The 24,245-nt window shown below is 39.9% G+C and overlaps 1 protein-coding gene across 1 annotated transcript in view; it reads left to right on the top strand.

The window, feature by feature from the left end:
* The first annotated feature begins 214 nt into the window (after nt 1–214).
* LOC101745578 (tumor necrosis factor, alpha-induced protein 8-like protein 2 A) overlaps nt 215–24,245 on the top strand; it is a 98,578-nt gene continuing 74,547 nt past the window's right edge. The window contains exon 1 of the mRNA XM_012693411.4: nt 215–597. The gene's annotated coding sequence lies outside the window, so the exon portion shown is untranslated. The remainder of the gene's footprint in view (nt 598–24,245) is intronic.

Below are 24,245 nucleotides of genomic sequence, written 5' to 3'. Positions count from 1 at the left end.
CGTGGACTCACTAGAGGTCCTACCACCAGTAATTACGCAAATTATAATTTTGCGGGTTTCACTTTTATTACACACTATGCTTCACACAGCTTCACTATGTAATGTCAGCAGTAAAAAATAAGACTGCCACATTAAATTATTTATCAGAATTGAACTTCTATATGAAAAAGTAAACATCCTCTTTGTAATTTAATTTAAATTTTAGCTTGGTAAAATTTAAATAGAAGCTTGCAACATTGGGACGCATATCCGGATTCCCGCTTGTGAGGGCGCACCGGTACCGCTCAGCGGCCAGACCCAATCAAATCATTCAATTCGTGACAGCCTTCTGTGTGGGTGTTATTTATCAACAGAGACTCGCATGTACGGACAGTTGCGTGTGTGTTGTATAAAAATTGAATGAAAATCTCATGGTTTTACGAAATAGAACGTGAAAAAGCTCAAGTATTTTCTGTAATTATCCAAGACACCTAATTTAAGAGCACTGTTGGTTTTTAATTAATATTTAGTGTAAAATGACCGCGTCCACTATGATTGAACTGGAATCGTGGATAATTTACCAATGTGTCCTGAATGAATGTCATGTATCCAGCAGCTGTAAGTAAAATTTAATTATTATAAGCTTATTAAGAGTGAGAGCCTGTTCAGTCTATAGTGGGTAACAATAATAATAATAATCATTAATATGCGCGATATCGTTAAACAAACAACAAAATACGTTAATGAAACACTAATGGGTACTTAATGTACGTATCTAATTTTAGGAAAATTAATATCTTTAGAAACGTTCAAAATCTAGGAAAAAAAACATATTTATATTTTCGATATAGGTACTAATTTGGAACTATATGTAGGTACCCATAACATTAAACGCCGATTTTTATTTCGTTTTTTGAATCACGTCGTAATACCTACTTGTATCCTACTGTATCCAATTACCCATCCACTGCTATATTTTTTAGTATCAACAGTGATATTTTTAAAAGCTCTAATGTGTCTCTAGAATGATCGATTTCTTTAATTACGTATTATAGTTATTAGACGATATACGATTATATACGATTATATATCTACAACAACAATGCTTAATGTTTTAGAAGAATAATAATGAATCAACTATACCGGAATTATTAGTGTTATTAAATTTTGTATTCGAATTTGACATTGTTATTCTGTTAACAATAACACCAATAAATAAATATTGAAAGAAACAATTAATTTGTGTAAATTCAATACATTTATCATAATAACAGTGATATTATGAATCGAACGCTTGCTGTTCAAATGGATTTACAACTCTTTACAATTATGTAGATTTCAAATCACAGTTGTAATCGAAAACACGTTTAATCACCTGAAAGTCAATTGCAAAATGACAAAATTCCCACATCTAATATCACGATGAGTAAGTTTTTATTTACCGTTATTTTTATTTATCTGCTATTAACTAATGGAACCCATTAGGTGACGACGATGACGACTTCAAAGTTACTGAGAAACGAAACGCGCACGGAGTTAAGTATTTAAATATTATATGCTCAAAATTCGAGATTTCTCAAATCCGTCACAAAACGATTTCAAAAGGAGTGAACAATTTTTGAAGTTATACTTCTTTAGGCGCGTTATGAAAAATTGATGAGAGTGAAACTTTACGATGCGCGCGCACCGTGACACAAGATTAACAGAAATGAAGTTGTCCACTAAATCGCTCATTACAATACGACCCACGTAACTTGGCGAGTCTGAATATAGCCGCAGGTGAATTTTCCGAACCGTACCGAGAATTACCGAATTTATACGATGTCAAGAAAAGGGATGGAAAAGATATGCGTGTTTGAGGATGTTTTTTAATCGATTTTTTTTCAAATTGATTAAAATTTCAATTAAAAAAAAGAAATAAATTTAATAAAAATAAAGTATAATTTCTTACGCGCGTACATAAGTACACGCACCCTTTTTTTTATTCTTTTCGCATGCCGTAGCAATTGTACTCCAACATCATCAACGATATATGTATGTAAATAATAGATATAATTGGCTTGACAAACTAAATAACGTATGTATCATCATTTAAAGTTTAATATTCTGTGCACCTGTAAACTATCTACATGTAAAGTCAATTTCATTAGTTGCCGGACATCAGTCTCAAATTATTATTGATGAGTTTCGTGATCAATGGGGTGTTCGAAGCAAGGGTTGAACTTGGAAATTCGTGTTTACATACTGTATGAGTGAGTAATGGAATAGGCTTATGAATGATTCGCAATTTTAATCGGAGTCTTCTATTAGCATTTGGGCTGGTGGACTTAGAGCCCATACACACGAACCCACTGAGTTTCTCGCCGGATCTTCTCAGTGGGTCGCGATTCCGATCCGGTAGTAGAGTCAGCGAAGCCCTGCTCTTGCTAGGGCTAGTATTAGCAATGCTCTCAGGTTAAGCCCGTGAGCTCACCTACCGGTCCGCGCCAAATTGGAATAGCCCCTTAGGCTACCAACGATTGGTAGAAAAAAAACACACACACATACGAAACATAATGAACTTGAGACATGGGTTTATAAGAATAACCGCTGTCCCAATTTTAAAACAAGAAAAAAAAAACAGGAAGCAAAGAAACACCTACTTTTACATCCTAACGGCAATAGGATGTTATATTATTATGCCTCCTTGCAGTACTATATTACCGGTTATTACTCTATGATTTTTTGTAAAGTTCATAAATAAATACAATGAAAACTTTAATCTTCCGTTCACCAAATGCATTAGTTGTTCTATGCTAGGTTCGAATCACATAACATGCATCCAGACTTACACATTTCGTGCACAGTTAATTAATGTTAATAACCATCGTTATTCATAAGTGAACATGTGTCCAAGGCCTTTATGATTAGTCCAGTAATATAACAACGAAGAGCCATTTAAAATTTGAAGCTCAATCTTTTGTTCTTGACGTTGTTATTTTGTCGTATTAAATTTAATATATAGTTGTATTGTTGTATACATTAAGTGAGACGGGAAAGGAGCTCACACGGCTTTTCCATTGTCATTGGAGACCAGAATCTTCCAGATCTCAACATGAATGAAGACGTTCAGATATTTTTATGTTCTTATTTATAATACTGAATATTTATAACTGAATATTTATAATGAATTTATAAATTTACTGGTGGTAGGACCTCTTGTGAGTCCGCGCGGTTGGGTACCACCACCCTGCCTATTTCTGCCGTGAAGCAGTAATGCGTTTCGGTTTGAAGGGTGGGGCAGCCGTTGTAACTATACTTGAGACCTTAAAACTTATATCTCAAGGTGGGTGGCGCATTTACGTTATGGATGTCTATGGGCTCCAGTAACCACTTAACACCAGGTGGGCTGTGAGCTCGTCCACCCATCTAAGCAATAAAAAAAAAAACTGATCAATTATTATTTTCGTTTATGTTTACTGTAGAGTACTAGTGTTCGAGTGGATCGAAATTCCAACACATACGATTCAACATATTCCGATTGATATGCGTCACTGTTGCATGATCGTTTGCCCGTTAATTTAAAACAATCCAGAGCACAGAATAGAGACGAAGTCTTTGCTATCCCCGATCTTCATTGAGAATCGTAAGAGTTAATATAAAGAAGTATTCGCTTCAGTACTCTGAGGTGGTTGCGTTCACCACAACTGGTTTGATATACTTTGATGACATCCAGTCCTCGCCACGGTCTCACCTTGGGTAATAGGAGGTATGTGTCACGAATTTCTGCTTAAAATTTATTCAAAACAGGACCTGGCTTGATTTTGGATTATTTCCTGCTCCCGAACACATTACACTAATTTTAATGACGACAGTTAGATATGTAAATTACACAAATCATACATGCAGTTAATCAAGGCTATTGATTGAAAATACTATATATTGTGGCCGTGTTGATTGTTAAACGCTTCCTTCGTCACTCGGAATCCAATCTTATGCAGTCGCGAAGCCGTTGTCCTTGAGCTGTTAGATCTCCTTTGGAAGCGCTCCGTGAGCTGTTAGCAAATCTCACCCCTCCTGGTTGAGCCTGTACTCGCCCACCTGTCCTGGTGAAGCTGAAAAGGCCCCCGAAAGATAAGAAATCCTCCTAAAAAAATATCAAATCTTAAGGTTCCGACTGTCTTGGTGAACATTAGAATAGGCTAGCATAGTTGAAGTTATATACAACATTTCATTATATGCTACAAATTATTGAGGGGTTTCTTAGTGCAGATCGAAACGTGAATACAACCATATTATGGCAAAACTTAAACCTATTATCACTCTTGTTAAAACTCATGATTTTATTTCAGTGCCTAAATTACATTGTATACATTTTGTTTTTTGCAATTCTCCAAATCCATTGTACAATATCATCATCATCATCATCATCAGCCTTTATCTACCCACTGCTGGACATAGGCCTTTCCCAATGCCTTCCACAGAATGCGGCCCTCCGCCTTCCGCTTCCAACGACTTTTCGCCGTGCGCACTAAGTCGTCCACCTGGTTAGAGGACGCCCCACGCTCCTGGTACCCATCCGTGGCCTCCATTCGAGGACTTTTCTCCCCCACCTGGCGTCGCTGGCTCGACAGATGTGACCGGCTCATTGCCACTTTGTACAATATCATATCTTTCAAATTGTATTTACATAGTACTAAAACTAATAGTCTCCGAGCAAAACTGTTACAACACAAGGACATATGAACAGTACGAACTTATAAGGTTCCGATTCCGACACCAAGCTACGGAACCACAGAAATAAATCAAGATTGATTATTATTTCTGTATACGGAACCATTGCAAATCGACAAACCGTCTTCACCCCCCAATATCACGTGAAACAAGTAGCAATCGAAGTTCATCGTTACGGCCGTGTTATCATTCACCATCTTGTCGTCGTTATTATCGACGTAGTGTATTTCCTAGAAATTCGTACAAAATATTGAGCTAAATTGCTATTTGCTTCGACGAAGCTCACTAATTGCATTTCCTTTCCTATAATGTTGTTTTGCTAGCGACGCATAACAACATTAAAGGTAGGAAGGTAGATAGATCGATTGGACGTCGCTAAAAGAGCTGGAAACTTAGTTATAGCACGACACAAAGCTCTTACCAAGTTAATTTAACATGAGCAAGTTTTTCGTCCAGAATTCGAACAAATATATGAGTCGTCTATTATCAAAGGTGGCAATCTGTGCATTTGGACAAAAAAAAGTTATTGATATGTCAATACAGATTGATTTGAATATAACCGTCTCCTTCAAAGAATACGGTTCAAAACCTGCATTAAATAAAGGTTAATACTTAACCTGTTATTTATCTAAGATGTCGTTCAGAAGAGTTTTGTGACTGCCAATGGAATACAAAGTCAATAATTCGTCTTTCTGATTTACCAATAATTGTCCAAAAGTCACATTGCCGGCTTTGATAATAGTCGACTCATATAAGGATACAAAAGATGTAATTTTTTTAGGAAAAAAGATTAATTGTTGAATTAAAATCAGACATGTGTCCCACACATACATGTAGATGTGAACTTAATGACGGCGCGGTCTAGAAGAAAGCAGAGAAAATAAATTACCAAAAAATTAAAATTACCCCAGCAAAAGGCAATGCCAAACTATATGGTCAGTTTTTGGTTTGATTATAAATTTTAGTATATATTTATGTAAGCAGAAAATGATTTGCCAATATTCGTTTTATACGAAGAATTAAGGTTTTACTGATACAAAATATGCTTTGTTTTTTGTTGGTTTATAAACAGTTACATTTAATAACACGATGTCGGGTATAAAGGTTCCTATTTATTACTTCCACATATACATAATATGCACAGTCTTTATTTTATTGGTAATCCGTTTTAATCTCAGTTTGGTCTATTTAATAATTTGTCAAATTCATCGGAATATTAATGCAGACTTAGTCAGTTATAAGAAATATGCAAATGAAATACTTATGATTTAATTGGATCCACGGTATTGGAATCCGCTATCAGCCTGTATCTATTTCTGTACAAACAGGTCCAGAAAGTAAATCCTTCCAAATCGGCTTAAGATGCTATGGATATTTTCAATCTATACGAACAATAAGATTATATCGTAAATAAGACATTTAATAAACATATTAAAGTACCGATACTAAATGCTAAATGCTATTTTTTTCTAAGAAAAAAGAGTGCATTTTAAAACTGACACGAAAACCCTTTTAAATGAAAACACAATATTTTTCAAAGTTTTTCTGCACTAAAGTGCAAAGCTCTGTAAGCGACATGTTTTTTTACATTAGATACCAAATGCTGTTAAGAGGAAAGCTTATCTTGACAATTTTCAAACTATCTAAGAAAGATCTTTTGAGAATTCTAGGTTTGGCTTGGTAAATTAAGCTAAGACTTCAAATTGAATCTGATATGATATATTTTTGTTTCGTTGATCCAGATTGGAGGTTTATTGATGTCTGATAGATGTCTGGCGAATGATTATCAAGTGGATTGTACGCAGGTCACTGACTAATTACGTGTTCATTTAAACAAAAAGTCTTTAAGTGAATATAATTAAAAAACTATAAAAATTGCCGTAGTAAATAAAGAAATAAGAAATAGTATGTAGTGAAGAAATAATTGAAATCAGCTATTAAATTTGTGAGTTGTGATCGCCTTTTTGGAAGTTGAGAGGGTACTATTTATTCTCTGTACCTTTCCCATAATGTGAGTTTAAGTACAGAGTGTTCGTCGAGTATTTGAACATTGACTTCATTATGTAAAGTACTGATCTCCTGACCAGCATGAATTTATATTAACTTGTCCGTTTCCTTTAAAAAAGTCAGTTGGATTGCTTGCTGCAAAGCCCATTTCTTTGGGTTAAAAAACAAAAACAAAACATAGATCTTCAGTGTATGTAACTTAGGCAACCAGTAGTAGCATACGTTGGCATGATAATCCAAATACCGAATCCGCTGAAATAAATTTCACGTGCAAAGAACCATTATAATATTTCGGGTTAACTAGATTTTTCGTTCTTATCTCGTTTTTTATTCGATTATTATACTACATAAGGAAAAAAATACTCATTGCTATAAAGAATTTCCTTATTCCACGAACGGAAGGCAGACAATAACCCTGTGGACTCCTGATCGTAATGGCTCCTAGCGTCGCTCGTGGATTTTATTAATATCTAAGACGAAGAGTCTGATTTTAAATACGGAAAGCTGTCAAAACCAAAAAGTTCTATCCACAAATTTGAATACTAAAACAATTCCAAAGAGATTCAAGTATCTTCACACATGATGTTGGATAAGGATGGATGGATGGAGGATGATTAAGAAAAGGCGTAATAGGATGATCAGTAAAGTAGAGAAAGGCTCTTTAATAAAAACACACATAGTATCTTAATTTTATTTATTATAAACCGATTGATATAAATTGGCACATTAAATTTCTAAAAAATGATCTACCAGTTAACCAAGAGTGATAAAAAAACCTAGTTACTTAAAGGAAAAATAGGCAAAATAATGTACTACGTTTATAAAACAAGCATATAAATAGATAAAATATTTTGTTAATAAATACATAGAAATTTAAAATACATATTGATATAAGATATATGAATTTTATAAATATTTTTAATATATCTAATACATAATACCTTTTAGTAGGATGAAATCGGTTAAACAAACATGCTGCTGAAGATTCATAAATCAAGTTCCGAAGTATAGCTGAGTCTCTATCCTCTGTGACAAGCTAACTCTTCTTGTCAGCAATTTATGTTAGCATAGCTTGTAATCTAGTTAAAGTTGGAGTAGTTGATCCATTCGGGTCACCGTTTCGAATTTGAAACTATTTCAAACCGAATAGAGCTAAACTTGCGTCTTGCGTAACAATAATAGCTTGATTCGTGACCATCCGATCCAAATGTTAAGAAAAGTAAGAGGGAGATTCTATTCTGTCAATGCCAATTAGAAAAAAATACGATTTTTTTTTTGTTCATCTTAGAAACTTCCAGGGTTTTTGACGAAAACAAGGGGGAGTGGCAATTGTTTTCTTTGTTTTATTATCTTCGGGCTTATATGTAACAATTGTATTTTATTAACCGTTTAAGATCTACGAAATTGCACGAGCGTGCGTTAATGAAACATACGGTCGACATTGCCTCTGCAGTCTTCAAAAAAGTTCATTCAAGTCTCAGTAAATTTCAACCATTTTATGATGTCTGTAATATAAAAATTTAAAAGACCTAATTTCATCTCGTCTCGTTTTATTCAATTCCATCTCAATTTATTACAGTTGGAGATAAATATTCATTTCATTCCGTTCTATTGCATTGCTCATAAAACAAAGTATAATAGACCTGTACAAGTCATATAAGCTTGATTTTGGCAACAATGGCATCGCAGGATGTCGCATGCTGAAAGAAGAAAGATAATTCTGCATGATGATCATTATTCTTCATTAGAATATTAATATTAGTATCAGATATTAGGTTCTGCTTGCAGCGTAGAATAGAACCCCCTATTCATTTTAGCATAACCCGATAAATCATATACCGATTTATCAGTTCCCAGACGACAGTTTTCAAGCTGTATTGACTTTAAGCAGACGGTTAAAGCAAACTTCATCATGAATTCGTGTTAAGCGGGGAAAAATGAATTAATTTATTTAAATTTCTGATTGTAGGAGACGGAAGAATAATTTTTGGAATTTGGATTTTGGTCCTCTATGCCTAGTAAGTAAATTCGACATTGCTAGGGTGCAACAAGCACTCGTCCAGTTCCAACCATTTACAACGTTCGCTATTATATTCTATATCGATATTCTATTCGATTTAATTTTTACACTATACAATCTGTAAAAGTCCACCAATCACTGTGCAAGTACAAAAAATTTGCGAGTTAAATATAACAACAACACGGTATTATTCCTTCATCGCGATAGTCGTTCTCGAACACATGTTGGTTTGAATGAACCCTTGTATCTAAAGGAGCAAACCGTCATTCCCCACGTTTGATATTTCGCCTCGTAAGTCTGCCCGGTTCAGTTGGAACTCCATCCCACAGGAAGTCAAAGTTATTTACGTTATAGTTGACAGCAATATCTGCGTGTTCGTGTATCAAGTTATTCAGTTCAGTATTAGGTTTCTATTTATGCGATTTAAGATTTAAGAGATCTAAATTTACCGAAAAAATATTGAATAATAATCTGGTAATATTTTGTTCGTTCAAATAATCTTGTTACTATATAAATACACTTTACCAGGCGTTTTAATTTAATTATCTATGTACCTACATTCTTTTGTGTTGTTTTTATAGTTTCACAGTTATGAATTTATTATCGTCTTCACGTCTACTAAACTAAAATTTAAAGTAATGTAATGTAAAACATGTGCTAATAAATTTAATTAAATATGTTTCATAGAAAGAAACCCGGCTATGAGATAAATTCGTTTTTTTTTTTAAATGTTCATAATTATCGTTTGAATCGCTTCTGGTTACCTATTCTGTGGTCTTTAATGTGACCAAAATAATCTTTCATGAAAGATGACCTCGTTTTATAATGAACGCTCATCACATCCTTGTTACAGAATATATTTTTTCCCCATTTAGTGTAATCCCTAATTTTGCTTTAAAATTTTTCTTCGAACTCTTAATAGGATCTTTAGCGATCCATCTAATCGTCAAGCTAACTCAAATGAATTTTTAATTTGATTTTATCAAAAAAATCCGTTTTTCCTGGCAAATTTAAGCCAAAAGCAAATTTTATTACTGGGATTGGGTATATAAGAGTGCTTACAATTTGGGGATTATTTTAATAATAGAGGTTCCAATAATCCGGAGCTATTTCATAATACGGATTCTTGAAAGGAAAGAACGTGAGTTCAAGCAGTCCAAGGTCAGATTAATAGAAGGGCCAAAATTTCGTTGTGGTAATTTGAAAGACTAATACGGCTTCATAATTAACGTGTGTAGAATGAGTTTTAAGGCTTTATTGTTAGTCCTTTTTGTGAACGATAACTATTTTAAAATACTCTTTCGTGATCGGCACCAATAAGGTTTGTGTTCGGGATTATATATCTTTTAAACTCCTTAAATAGTTCACGAAACATTCTTCTTCTTGCTTTGGTTTCCTCAATATTGGGGGCCGTGACCACCTCCTCGCAACAAGAGTTTATTACGGATCATTCCACGCCATTTGCCTCTATCTGCCGCCGAGTGTAGAGCATCGTGAACTGTGGTATCGAGGGTAGCGCGGATCTGTTCATTCCAACGCGTCAGGCCTCTACCTCGAGGTCTTCTTCCGTTCACCTTGCCAGTCACCATTAGCTTCTCCAAGCTGCCGTGATCCTTTCTTGCAATGTGGCCAAAGTATTCCAGAACTCTATATAAAAAAACAAAAAAAAACACGAAACATTAAAAGTCGTTTATTCCTTAGTGTGTGTACTTGTTGTTCAACAATGTTATTCTGTTTCAAATTTCCCCCTATCTTTAGGGCTCAAGACGGCAGGTGTGACGACAGCTGTCGCGGGCACATGCTCGGTCGTCGTAACTCAAATACCAACGATTGAATATAGAGTTTTAGTCATTTCTTGTTGAAATCATCGACCCTACCCGATATTTTGAAATGTAGCTAATTTCTTCTTTCTTTCAGCTTCTTTCTAATTCGTAATAGGAATTACACGTACCTTCGATTTTTTTAAATTGACGAAACGTAAATCTGATGTACATTATAACAAAATGAAATTAATGCATTGTTCTTTCAATTCGTAATCCACCGAGCACCTAATGTACTAACTAACATATCAATTGTAATTAATGCGTTATCCATATGCGTCCGAACAATATACTCGCAGTACGCCTTCCCTGCATATTTTCAATGCAATGATTAATAACAACAAACAAATAAATGTACGTAACATAATATTTTTTTTATAAATATCATCGGAATTTACCCAAGCAAAACTAAATTATGCGTCGCTTGCCTTTAATAATGCCTAGATACAGATAAATGCGTTAGAGTATAAAATTTCTAGATTACTAAGTTGACCTTGAAATTTAACTGCCCTGAACTGAAGACAGACCGAACTTCCACTACAAAGACTTTCAACTTAATGCCTTTGAAAGCCAAAAGCTTACTAATGGTACAAGTGCTCTCTGACTATCTACGGATTTGTGTCACTATATTTTTACGATGTTTTTATTATTAAAGTGATTCGCAAAAATAAATAAACGCCCCCTTTAAGAATATTTAGACCGTGTCACGAATATAAATATTTTTCCGATCAAAAACCCTTCACGTAATTCGGTCGGTCTGTGTAAACCTCGTAAAAGTAATAACGTTCCGAACATTCGGATAAGTGAGATCTGAGAGACACTTCACAGCTCAATCACGATGTTCAATAAACCTTTAAAAGTGATTCGGACGTGAGACGTGATTTACTTAATATTAATTTGTGCTGTTTACCTAAAACGATAATATTCACAGGATTAGATTAGAGTTAATCTGGTTTCTTGGACTGTTATTACTATTTCTCGCAATCCGTCTTTTATAGTTTTATAGTATCGGTAATAGTCAGTCAGATCTGGGTATACAATCAGATTCTGATGAAGGGTTGAAGTCAGATACGATGAAGAAATTGAGAATGTTGTTCAATGATAACTTATGAAAATACACGAGCTTACAATGGTAAAATCAATGGATTTAGTATATTAATTTTATAAGCTGGTAAGAGGACCTTTAAGCCTTCAATTGCTTACATTTAAATAACTAATAACCGTATATAAAGTCGAAATATCGATGTTTTTATAAACCAACCTGTGAAAACTGTGCACTAGAAAGAGGACAGACAGGTCTGCTCTTAATATCATACCTGTGATACGCTTGCGCCGTAAACTCAATTAGTATAAACATATTTGCAACAACAAAAGCAGCAAAAGTTTAAAACTAAATACACAACATACATATATAGTATAATTATTCACTAAAGAGTACTTGAGTCGTCTATTATCAAAGGTGGCAATATGTGCATTTGGATAAAAAAAAATTATTGATATGTCAATACAGATTGGTTTGAATATAATCGTCTCCTTCAAAGAATACGGTTCAAAACCTGCATTAAATAAAGGTTAATACTTAACCTGTATTTTATCTAAGATGTCGTTCAGAAGAGTTTTGTGACTGCCAATGGAATACAAAGTCAATAATTCGTTTTTCTGATTTACCAATAATTGTCCGAAAGTCACATTGCCGGCTTTGATAATAGTCGACTCACTTATAGTATTTTCTTCGGTTTTGGCGTTATTGTGGTTTACATGCGGTTTTGTCTAGTGCTTTTTTATTGTTGTCATTATATTATTTCACTATCGACCGTGGGATTGAATTGTAGGTTTTAATTATGAAGTGTTATACTATCCGTTACTTTAAAATACTTTAAATGTTCTGATGCAATTACAGGCAGCCGTTGTAACAATACTTGAGACCTTAGAACTTATAAGGTGGGTGGCGAATTTACGTTGTAGATGTCTATGGGCTCCAGTAACCACTTAACACCAGGTGGGCTGTGAGCTCGTCCACCCATCTATGCAATAACAAAAAAGTTTGTCCGTTGATGGTCTGAAAGAGATGGCTGATATCTTGATTCAAAATAATACGGGTTTGTCAACTGCGCTCGCGTCCTTGGTTATAAGTTAGACCGTGGTTAGACCCCTTTATTTACTATATATAAAAACGAATTGCTGTTCGTAAGTTTCGCTAAAACTCGAGAACGGCTGGACCGATTTGGCTAATTTTGGTCTTGAATTATTTCTGGAAGTCCAGAGAAGGTTTAAAAGGTAGATAAATATGATAATACAAAAGTTTAAGTATTTTATTTATTGATCGAGGCACTACGAAGTCTGCCGGGTCAGCTAGTTTACTAATAATTACCTCCCTTCCTATCTAAGCATTAAAAAAAAGTTATGAATAATATTTAGAAGTTCCCTTTCGTTTACGCACATATTAGAGCAAAGATAACGCGATTGTGTCAGTAATAAACGAGATGTGCGCGTTAACAGTAAATAGTAACGGTAGGTGGCGATGCGTTTTTGGTTTGCGATGCGCGCGCCGTTTTTAATTGACCGTTTCACTTCTAAACGGGCATTGGTCGAATGGGCAGACAGACGGTTTCTTTCAAATTTACGGTAATAGCCGTTTTTTTTTTTTTTATTGTTTACATGGGTGGACGAGCTCACAACCCACCTGGTGTTAAGTGGTTACTGGAGCCCATAGACATCTACAACGTAAATGCGCCGCCCACCTTGAGATATGAGTTCTAAGGTCTCATTATAGTTACAACGGCTGTCCCACCCTTCAAACCGAAATGTATTACTGCTTCACGGCAGAATTAGACAGAGTGGTGGTACCTACCCGCGCGGACTCGCAAGAGGTCTTCTTCTCAGTCGTACACTCTTGTCAGAGTGTCGTGGTTGCGCTGACACTGTATTTGCAGTAGGACCTGTTAGGTCGCCCAGGCTCCCGACGACCGCCCTCCAGGCAATGCGCTTCCAGATCTAGCGGTTCGAAGCGTTTCGAGTACATTCGACCATAGTGGGCTCAGTTGCCTTCTTTATTAGGTCAGTCCAGCGGGTCGGTGGTCTTACCACCAGTAAAAGTTGGAACTAAAGTTGTGCAGCACTGAACTAACTTCCCGCCAAATAACTTGGGTTTCGTAGAACTAAAACAAGGGATGTTTCAAAAGAATTTTCAGACTAATCTGCAATGATGTTCTTCACGAACTTTCGCCGTTCTAAGATCGACTTATTCTAAGGCTCGGCTCATATGAGTTCCGTCATAAAATAGCTTTATGTAGGAACAGTTGCGAGTTCAACCCTTTCGAGATTCTCATGAAAAGCGTATTATAGGCATCATTCAACTGAACCGGAGTCGATATTACGTGGCGGCGTGAGAAACTCGATAGGACCATTGTCACCGCAAGGTTGGCCTTTGTTACGCTGAAGATTGTGTTTCAAACCTGATCACTAGAATTTAGAATAGGGATCTTTTGTGACATGAATTCAAAATTCATTTAATTTTTTTTTATGGATTGCCTAGTTGATCTATTTCAGGTCATTTAAGGACGTAAAGCTGACGTTTCAATTAAATCGGTATAACTAAAAACTGTCTTACCCTTCAAGCCAGAACAGAAAAAGGATTTTCATGTGTGCTCTGAGGAATTATTTGAAATGATACTATCATCTCGTTTTTACCATCGCACTGCCCGTCATCGGTGTAGAGTTTATCCATACTACCTGGAGTTACTGCGTTCATCCACAGTGCGTTTCCAGAGATCTTTTTGCCACGTACCATCCGGCTTTGGAATGAGCTCCCCCCTCCACGGTGTTTCCCGAGCGCTATGACATGTCCTTCTTCAAACGAGGCTTGTGGAGAGTACTTAACAGTAGGCAGCGGTTTGGCTCTGCCCCTGGTATTGTTGACGTCCATGGGCGATGGTAACCACTCACCATTATGTGGGCCGTATGTTCGTCTGCCTACAATGGCAATAAAAAAAATTAAAAATGTAAATGGTTTAACGAATTTAGGAATTATGGCCATGGCTTAATGCGCGCAGCTATTGAGTGCTTGTTACCTATTTCAAAACATCAAAACAGTTAGCCTATATTCGTAACGTTATAAACGTATAAATTTGGCGACTCTTTCTTAAATGTCTAATAAAACAAGACTAAGCCTCCCAGAGCATCGGGGCAATTTAGAATTAGCTCTTTCACGAGCATCAGTTAATAAACATATTCGTAAAATATCAATAGTTTGTTTGAATGCAATTAATATTTGAGGGCATTGAACTCTTGATGCACGCTTGCAGAAATATTTCACCGTGGCTCTTTCCTGTTGAACTCAAATGACGTCATACATTATTTGAACCGACCGTCTGCGATTTCATACGCGCATTCGTTTTTTAACGGTTTCCAATGAAATATTGTAAACGTTATTTGGAGATTATCCGAATACATCACTGGAAGCAACATCCAAATTAGTTCCGCCATTTTGGAGATTAATCTGCACAAACTCACGGACCGATAAAAAAAGTCCGTCGAGCTCTATACGTATGTATTTCGTTTCTCTGGTTTGTTTTGTTGTGAATACGGTTGTTACGGGCAGATTTTATTACATCCCAATTTTTATTTTTATTTTTTTATTGTTTAGATGTGTGGAAGAGCTCTCAGTCCACCTGGTGTTAAGTGGTTACTGGAGCCCATAGACATCTACAACGTAAATGCGCCACACACCTTGAGATATAAGTTCTAAGGTCTCAGTATAGTTACAACGGCTGCCCCGCCCTTCAAACCGAAACGCGTTACTGCTTCACGGCAGAAACAGGCAGGGTGGTGGCACCTACCCGTGAGTCCTCACAAGAGGTCCTACCACCAGTAAAATTAATTCAACAGGACGCTTCTGTTTGTCGGAAATTTCTTTAAATTGTCTTCAACGTAAAGTGTTTCCGTTTCTTTAACGACGTCCCCTTCTCCAGTGGCCCGTTGTTGTACGTAAATGAAGAAATATGAGCGGGAAATGAGAATTGTTAATTGACACTTTTCAAATGATTAAGTAATTTAATATTTTAAACAAGTCTTTTCCGGGTGATTCTTAATGTTAATGTTACGTTTTAGTTGAAAAGTTAACATAGAACATCGGCATTGTTGCAATGCTCGGTGAGAGTACAATTGGCGTCTTATCCTTCACGTCATGACAACTATACAATATGCTTTACGATTTGACTTTACGGTTTGTTTTGTTTTGCTTGTATGCCTGCTTGTATATTGCGTGGAAAGGGCAGTCTTGCACGCATTTGAAGTAAAGATAGTTTTTTATTTTATTTTTTTTATTTTATTGCTTAGCTTATTTATGGGTGGACGAGCTCACAACCCACCTAGTGCTAAGTGGCTACTGGAGCCCATAGACATCTACAACGTAAATAGGCATTAAAAACAATATAAAAAAATTGCTCCGCGTAATACATTTGCAATCGACTATAAACATCAATATATAGTTAAATACAATGTATATTTAAATAAGATTAGTAAATAAACTAACAGATTCTGTGCTAGAATCGGAGTATTCTCACACGTTCTGGGAACTAGACGCAACGCGACAGTTCACAAGTCCGGCTTATGTTTCCAATTTGTATCGAGGCACGAAATGATACATTTAGCTCGTAAATTCAAAGAGGTTTCGAACTACAGTACAGGTTTACCTTGCCTCACCGGTTTATATTACAAAAAGAGATATTGTTAATAGTTAATAGTAATTCCGTCGATTCCGATAGAGGCACCCGTCACGTGCGGACGTGCTCATCGTCCACTCGATCGCCCGGTCTTTGTTCGCCCGGCTTTTGTTAGCCCGGCCATTGTTCGCGCGGCCTGTGTTTGTGGTACATCTGCCGACTAAGTGCTCTTTCTGGAAGTTTTTATTTGTTTTGTTTCCTTTTGTTGTTTCTGTGTTTGTGGTACATCTGCCGACAAAGTGGTTTCCTGCAAGTATTTATTTGTTTTGTTTCTTTTCGTAATTTCTGTTTTGTTGTGCTTTTTCTTTGTCCTGTAGTAATCGCGCCGCATTGCCACCTGTGTTCAATAGAACCGCTCAGGTCCGAGAAGTTGGGGCCTCGCCGCAAGGCGAGTGTTTTCAAGACCCGGGGCCGCCCCACCTGGGTACTCAGCGATCATGGACGCTGTATTCGCGGAATTCCTCCGACTTCGCCACCCACAGCTCGCCTCGGAGTTTTTGGCCTTCAAGGCCAATCACACTGCGAGCCCTCTCGAGGACTCCGCCGCGCTCGCTGCTCCTGCGTCGCCTGTACCTGCGTGCAGAGCTTCTGCATTGAGCACCGCAGCCTCTGTCGTGCCTGCCGCTCCCGTGTCGCCTATACTGGCGAGAAAAGCTGCTGCGTCGTCCGCCGTGACCATCGTTTCAGCTGAGCGATCATCCGCGGCCTCCGTCGCGCCCTCTAAAACACCTACACTTGCTCGTAGGTCGCCTGCACCCGCCTCCTCGTGCTCCGACTCTGACTCGGACATGGAGGTCGACCTCGCCCCCGCCTCATCGACGGATGGATTCACCCTGGTACAGAAGGGTAAGAAGCGTGCCGCGGAGTCTCGAGCTCCCGCGGCCGCTAAAATTAGCAAAGCCGTGAACGCGTCGCGCCCCCGCCCTCAGACTCCCGTTGCGCCCCCAGCCCGTGCCACTCCGTCGCCGCGTCCGTTGGCACAAAATAAAACCCAGACCCCTCCCCCGGTTATCCTTCAGGAGAAGGCAGCTTGGGATCGAGTTTGCCTGGCCCTTAAGGCCAAAAATATAAATTTCACGAATGCCCGTAACCTCGCGAACGGCATTCAAATTAAGGTTCAAACACCCGACGACCATAGGGCCCTCTCTTCTTACCTCCGTAAGGAGCGTATAAGTTTCCATACGTATACGCTCCAGGAGGAGCGCGAACTCCGCGTTGTAATACGCGGAATCCCTAAAGAGTTAGATGTAGAGCTCGTAAAAGCCGACCTGTTAGAACAAGGCCTACCAGTGAATTCTGTGCACCGTATGCACACCGGTCGCGGTAGGGAGCCATATAATATGGTTCTAGTCGCTCTCCAGCCTACCCCCGAGGGTAAGAAAATCTTTAACACACAGACCGTCTGTAGGCTCTCTGGTATCGCTGTCGAAGCCCCCCATAAAAAAGGCACTCCTAGCCAGTGCCATAACTGTCAATTGTACGGGCACTCTTCCCGTAACTGTCACGCGCGCCCCCGATGTGTTAAGTGTTTGGGCGATCACGCCACGGCCCTCTGCGCTCGCGACCAAAAAACCGCGACGGAACCGCCTAGCTGCGTCCTGTGTCGAACACAGGGTCACCCCGCGAATTACCGTGGTTGCCCCCGAGCCCCTAAAATAAATCGCCGCGTCGCCCGCCAAAACCGCCTCCGAGCTTCCGGCCCAGACATCAAAGCCTCGGCACCCTCTGCGTCGCAGGCTAAGCCAGCGTTCGTTCCGGCGGCGGTGCCCAGTGTCTCGGCCTGGGCAAAACCGCTGCCGTACACGAACACGGCTACAACTCCCTCCTCCGCGATTCGTCCCGCCCCCGCGACTCGTCCCTCTCCCGCGACTTGCCCTCCGACCGCGTCCGACAATCTCGCTTTAGCGATCGACTTCTTTCAGTCGATCAACTTTGAGCGCGTTAACGCTTTGGGCGACGCCATTCGCGCTGCCTCCACTGCACAACACTTTATCGCCGTTGTGCAGGAATACGCCGACGTATACGCGTCATTAAATACGTACGTCCTCCCCTCACTCCGCCGGTAATCAATGGCGTATATAAGTAGAATAAAGCCCCTATCCGTAACGATAGGATTTTTTAACGCTTACGGTCTCGCAAATCAACGTGATCAGGTTTCTGACTTTTTGCGTGACCACCAAATTGATATATTTTTAGTGCAGGAGACCCTACTTAAGCCCGCGCGCCGTGACCCTAAAATCGCGAACTATAACATGGTCAGGAACGACAGGCTCTCTGCCCGTGGTGGTGGTACCGTCATTTACTATAGAAGAGCCCTGCATTGCGTCCCGCTCGATCCTCCCGCGCTCGCTAATATCGAAGCATCAGTGTGCCGAATCTCACTGACGGGACACGCGCCGATCGTTATCGCGTCCGTTTATCTTCCACCGGATAAGATCGTTCTAAGCAGTGATATCGAGGCGCTGCTCGGTATGGGGAGCTCTGTCATTCTGGCGGGCGACCTAAATTGTAAACACATCAGGTGGAACTCACACACCACAACCCCGAATGGCAGGCGGCTTGACGCGTTAGTCGATGATCTCGCCTTCGATATCGTCGCTCCGCTAACCCCGACTCACTACCCGCTAAATATCGCGCATCGCCCGGATATACTCGACATAGCGTTATTAAAAAACGTAACTCTGCGCTTACACTCGATCGAAGTAGTTTCAGAGTTAGATTCAGACCACCGTCCCGTCGTTATGAAGCTCGGTCGCGCTCCCGATTCCGTTCCCGTCACGAGGACTGTGGTGGATTGGCACACGCTGGGCATCAGCCTGGCTGAATCTGATCCACCATCGCTTCCGTTTAGTCCGGACTCTATCCCGTCTCCTCAGGATACCGCTGAAGCCATAGACATCGTAACGTCACACATCACCTCGACATTAGATAGGTCATCGAAGCAAGTTGTAGCGGAGGACTTCCTTCACCGCTTCAAATTGCCCGACGATATTAGGGAACTCCTTAGAGCTAAGAACGCCTCGATCCGTGCGTACGATAGGTATCCTACCGCGGAAAATCGTATTCGAATGCGTGCCCTACAACGCGACGTAAAGTCTCGCATCACCGAAGTCCGAGATGCCAGATGGTCTGATTTCTTAGAAGGACTCGCGCCCTCTCAAAGGTCTTACTACCGCTTAGCTCGTACTCTCAAATCGGATACGGTAGTAACTATGCCCCCCCTCGTAGGCCCCTCAGGCCGACTCGCGGCGTTCGATGATGACGAAAAAGCAGAGCTGCTGGCCGATACATTGCAAACCCAGTGCACGCCCAGCACTCAATCCGTGGACCCTGTTCATGTAGAATTAGTAGACTGTGAGGTAGAACGCAGAGCCTCCTTGCCACCCTCTGATGCGTTACCACCCGTCACCCCGATGGAAGTTAAAGACTTGATCAAAGACCTACGTCCTCGCAAGGCTCCCGGTTCCGACGGTATATCCAACCGCGTTATTAAACTTCTACCCGTCCAACTCATCGTGATGTTGGCATCTATTTTCAATGCCGCTATGGCGAACTGTATCTTTCCCGCGGTGTGGAAAGAAGCGGACGTTATCGGCATACATAAACCCGGTAAACCAAAAAATCATCCGACGAGCTACCGCCCGATTAGCCTCCTCATGTCTCTAGGCAAACTGTATGAGCGTCTGCTCTACAAACGCCTCAGAGACTTCGTCTCATCCAAGGGCATTCTTATCGATGAACAATTCGGATTCCGTACAAATCACTCATGCGTTCAACAGGTGCACCGCCTCACGGAGCACATTCTTGTGGGGCTTAATCGACCAAAACCGTTATACACGGGAGCTCTCTTCTTCGACGTCGCAAAAGCGTTCGACAAAGTCTGGCACAATGGTTTGATTTTCAAACTATTCAACATGGGCGTGCCGGATAGTCTCGTGCTCATCATACGGGACTTCTTGTCGAACCGCTCTTTCCGATATCGAGTCGAGGGAACCCGCTCCTCCCCACGACCTCTCACAGCTGGAGTCCCGCAAGGCTCTGTCCTCTCACCCCTCCTATTTAGCTTATTCGTCAACGATATTCCCCGGTCGCCGCCGACCCATTTAGCTTTATTCGCCGACGACACGACTGTTTACTATTCTAGTAGAAATAAGTCCCTAATCGCGAAGAAGCTTCAGAGCGCAGCCCTAGCCCTAGGACAGTGGTTCCGAAAATGGCGCATAGACATCAACCCAGCGAAAAGTACTGCGGTGCTATTTCAGAGGGGAAGCTCCACACGGATTTCCTCCCGGATTAGGAGGAGGAATCTCACACCCCCGATTACTCTCTTTAGACAACCCATACCCTGGGCCAGGAAGGTCAAGTACCTGGGCGTTACCCTGGATGCATCGATGACATTCCGCCCGCATATAAAATCAGTCCGTGACCGTGCCGCGTTTATTCTCGGTAGACTCTACCCCATGATCTGTAAGCGGAGTAAAATGTCCCTTCGGAACAAGGTGACACTTTACAAAACTTGCATAAGGCCCGTCATGACTTACGCGAGTGTGGTGTTCGCTCACGCGGCCCGCACACACATAGACACCCTCCAATCCCTACAATCCCGCTTTTGCAGGTTAGCTGTCGGGGCTCCGTGGTTCGTGAGGAACGTTGACCTACACGACGACCTGGGCCTCGAATCAATTCGGAAATACATGAAGTCAGCGTCGGAACGATACTTCGATAAGGCTATGCGTCATGATAATCGCCTTATCGTTGCCGCCGCTGACTACTCCCCGAATCCTGATCATGCAGGAGCCAGTCACCGTCGACGCCCTAGACACGTCCTTACGGATCCATCAGATCCAATAACCTTTGCATTAGATGCCTTCAGCTCTAATACTAGGGGCAGGCTTAGGGACCCCGGTAACCGTACTCGTCGAACTCGACAAAGAGGTCGACGTGCAACCTAACCCATGCATCAGCCCGCTGAGTTTCTCGCCGGATCTTCTCAGCGGGTCGCGATTCCGATCCGGTAGTAGATTCATTCGCGAAACAATTGCTCTTGAGTTGTTAGGTCTCCTTCGGAGGCGCTCGGGCAGTTGTTAGCAAATTCCACCCCTCTTGGCTGAGCCTTTGCTCGCCCACCTGTCCTGGTGAAACTGGAAAGGCCTTCGGGCCACCAGTAAACTTTCAATCATAAAATAAAAAAAATAAAAAAGTAATTCCGTGTTGATTTTAGATGAAATGTCTTAATATATAAATTAATTTATGTTTAGCTTGGCCGCTATCTTCGTACGTATAATCACTTCAATTACAATTTTACGCATAAATTTGACGCTTTTTTGTTATATATGGCGTTAAAGTTATCCCAATTACGGAAGGGTATCTTTTTACAAGACGGAAAGGAAGGAAAAGAGTTTTATTTTTTTAATGTACCATAGAAAATCGTCAATATGGCCACTATTTGCTATATTTAGGGGGCTAATCTTTGATACCATTGTAGAGAGACCAACATGCACCCTACCTAGTGATGAATGTTTACCGTCGCTCATGGAGGTCAGCAATGCCAGGGTCATAATTAAGTCGCTGCCTGCCGCAGAATACACTTCACAAACCACGTTCGAAGAAGAACATGTCATACCGCTTACAAAAGTACTTTGAAGAGAAATTCATTCCAGAGCCGGAAGGTACATGGCAAAAAAGATATCTGGAAATGTACTGGGGATGAACGTAGCGGTCCAGATAGCGTCGATGAGCTCTGCCCCGGTGGCTGGAGGTGTATTGGTAGAAAAAGACGGAGGGATCATTTCGAACAATTCCAAAAAGCAATCTTAGATAGATATTGAAGTCGTCGTGGCCTAACGGTTAAGACGTCCGGTCAATTCGTGTTGAGCGATGCACCGGTGTTCGAATACCAGGCGGGTACCAATTATTCTAATGAAATACGTACTCAACAAATGTTCACGATTGACTTCCACGGTGAAGGAATAACATCGTGTAATAAAAATGAAACCCGCAAAATTATAATTTGCGTAATTACTGGTGGTAGGACCTCTTGTGAGTCCTCGCGGGTGGGTACCACCGCCCTGCCCATTTCTGCCGTGAAGCAGTAATGCGTTTCGGTTTGAGGGGTGGGGCAGCCGTTCTAACTATACTTGAGACCTTAGAATTTATATCTCAAGGTGGGTGGCGTATTTACGTCGTAGATGTCTATGTGCTCCAGTAACCACTTAACACCAGGTGGACTGTGAGCTCGTCCACCCATCAAAGCAATAAAAAATAAAAAATATTTACAGTTGCAACAACAGCAAACCGTCCACTCAAAAGTAAACGTTTTTCTTTGAACAATTTTTCTCCTAACAATAACATCGCTGGGGCGAAAATGTTTCCTCGGAGCTCTCCCTATTACTATTATATACCCGAGTACTATTTTCATTCATCCCGTATTGATGTTCGTACAAACTAAAAATTTAAATTAATTAAAAAACCATTTTTTTTTGTACCACAGATCTGAAAACCTAATTTAACTAAACGCGGCAATTTCTATAATACTTTTATTGGTGCCAAAGATATTTTGTCACGCCTACGATTTTTGACGTGACAACGTCTTATAATTCCATGGAGCCGGCTGCACGCACGAAAAAACATTACTTAAGCGGCATTACCTCGCTCTGAGGCGTTCCATTTAAGGCTTGGAAGTGCAAGCGAGAGCGCGCAACGAGCGACAAAGAGGCACAATCGGCCTCTGCGTTTGGCAGCGTTCGACATCTGTCTCTCTCCTACTTGAGTAAGCGATGCGTCCGCGTGGACAGCTGCTATACAATAATACATTTACATGTTTTCGTCAAGTATGAAATTCAGTGAAAAGTGAATGTGGTGTCAATTGTCCATACAAAATATCTATCAAACTAATAAAATAAAAAAATTCTTTTGAAACATGAAACCATTCCATCCGTATTTTCTTATGACGTTCTCACGTTTAACTATCGTCAGTAAACCGACTTTACAGACAACCGATTTTTTTTAGTGAATGTAAATAAACATTTATTACAGTTTTATTACCAGCTACATTTAAATTAATAACCGGTTCCTTGTTAATTCATTTTACGAAGTTGAATAATACCGCGAGACAGTATACATGCAATGTGACCTTAAATGCATGATTAGCCGGTAGGCAGCGGCTTGGCTCTGCCCCTGGCATTGCTGATGTCCATGGGCGACGGTAACCACTCACCATCAGGTGGGCCGTATGCTCGTCTGCCTACAGAGGCAATAAAAAAAAAAAGATTAGGTTTATGAAACGTTTACAAAGAAAAGAAAGAAAAAATACTGTGTATAATGTAACCTATACAATAAGTAACTTTATTAGCATTCATTGTTCCGTTTCTCTCACGATTTTACTTGTCCCCGCGAAAGTCGGTGAATTCATTATGATTTATGCAGATGTTTGTTAGCTGATTTAATTGTTTTTTTTTATTTAATCATGTACAGCGATTATCGTTGGTTGTGCCTTTTTTTATTGCTTAGATGGGTGGACGAGCTCACAGCTGGTTGTTAAGTGGTTACTAGAGCCCATAGACATCTATAACGTAAATGCGCCACCCACCTTGAGATATAAGTTCTAAGGCCTCAGTGTAGTTATGATAATATTGTTTGTTTAGTCGAAACTTATTTGTTTGTTAATAAAACTCATTTGTCAAACTACGTGATCTCAAAAGTCCATTTGTTAGCTTGTTAATTCGCATCTTAATAAAATGCTCAATAGGTTGATGGTGTTTATCCATTAACTAAAGTTGACGAGAACGTTATAGGAAGACTGTCAAAAATAGTTCAATAAAACTATATCGAGGGGTGAAAGGATGTTTTATTTAAGCATCATTTTTGTAACTTTACAAGAGAGACATTTTAAAGTTTAAAATTTGGAAAAAATATCATACCATCGGCGGCTATTTGAACGGAGTAAACTTAATTGAAATTCAATTAAAAACATTGAATTGTTGA

Source organism: Bombyx mori, chromosome 21 (assembly GCF_030269925.1).
Source record: "Bombyx mori chromosome 21, ASM3026992v2".
Classification (NCBI taxonomy): Eukaryota; Metazoa; Arthropoda; class Insecta; order Lepidoptera; family Bombycidae; genus Bombyx; species Bombyx mori.
Note: the sequence above shows the minus strand (reverse complement) of the source record. Positions and strands in the feature narration are given on the sequence as shown.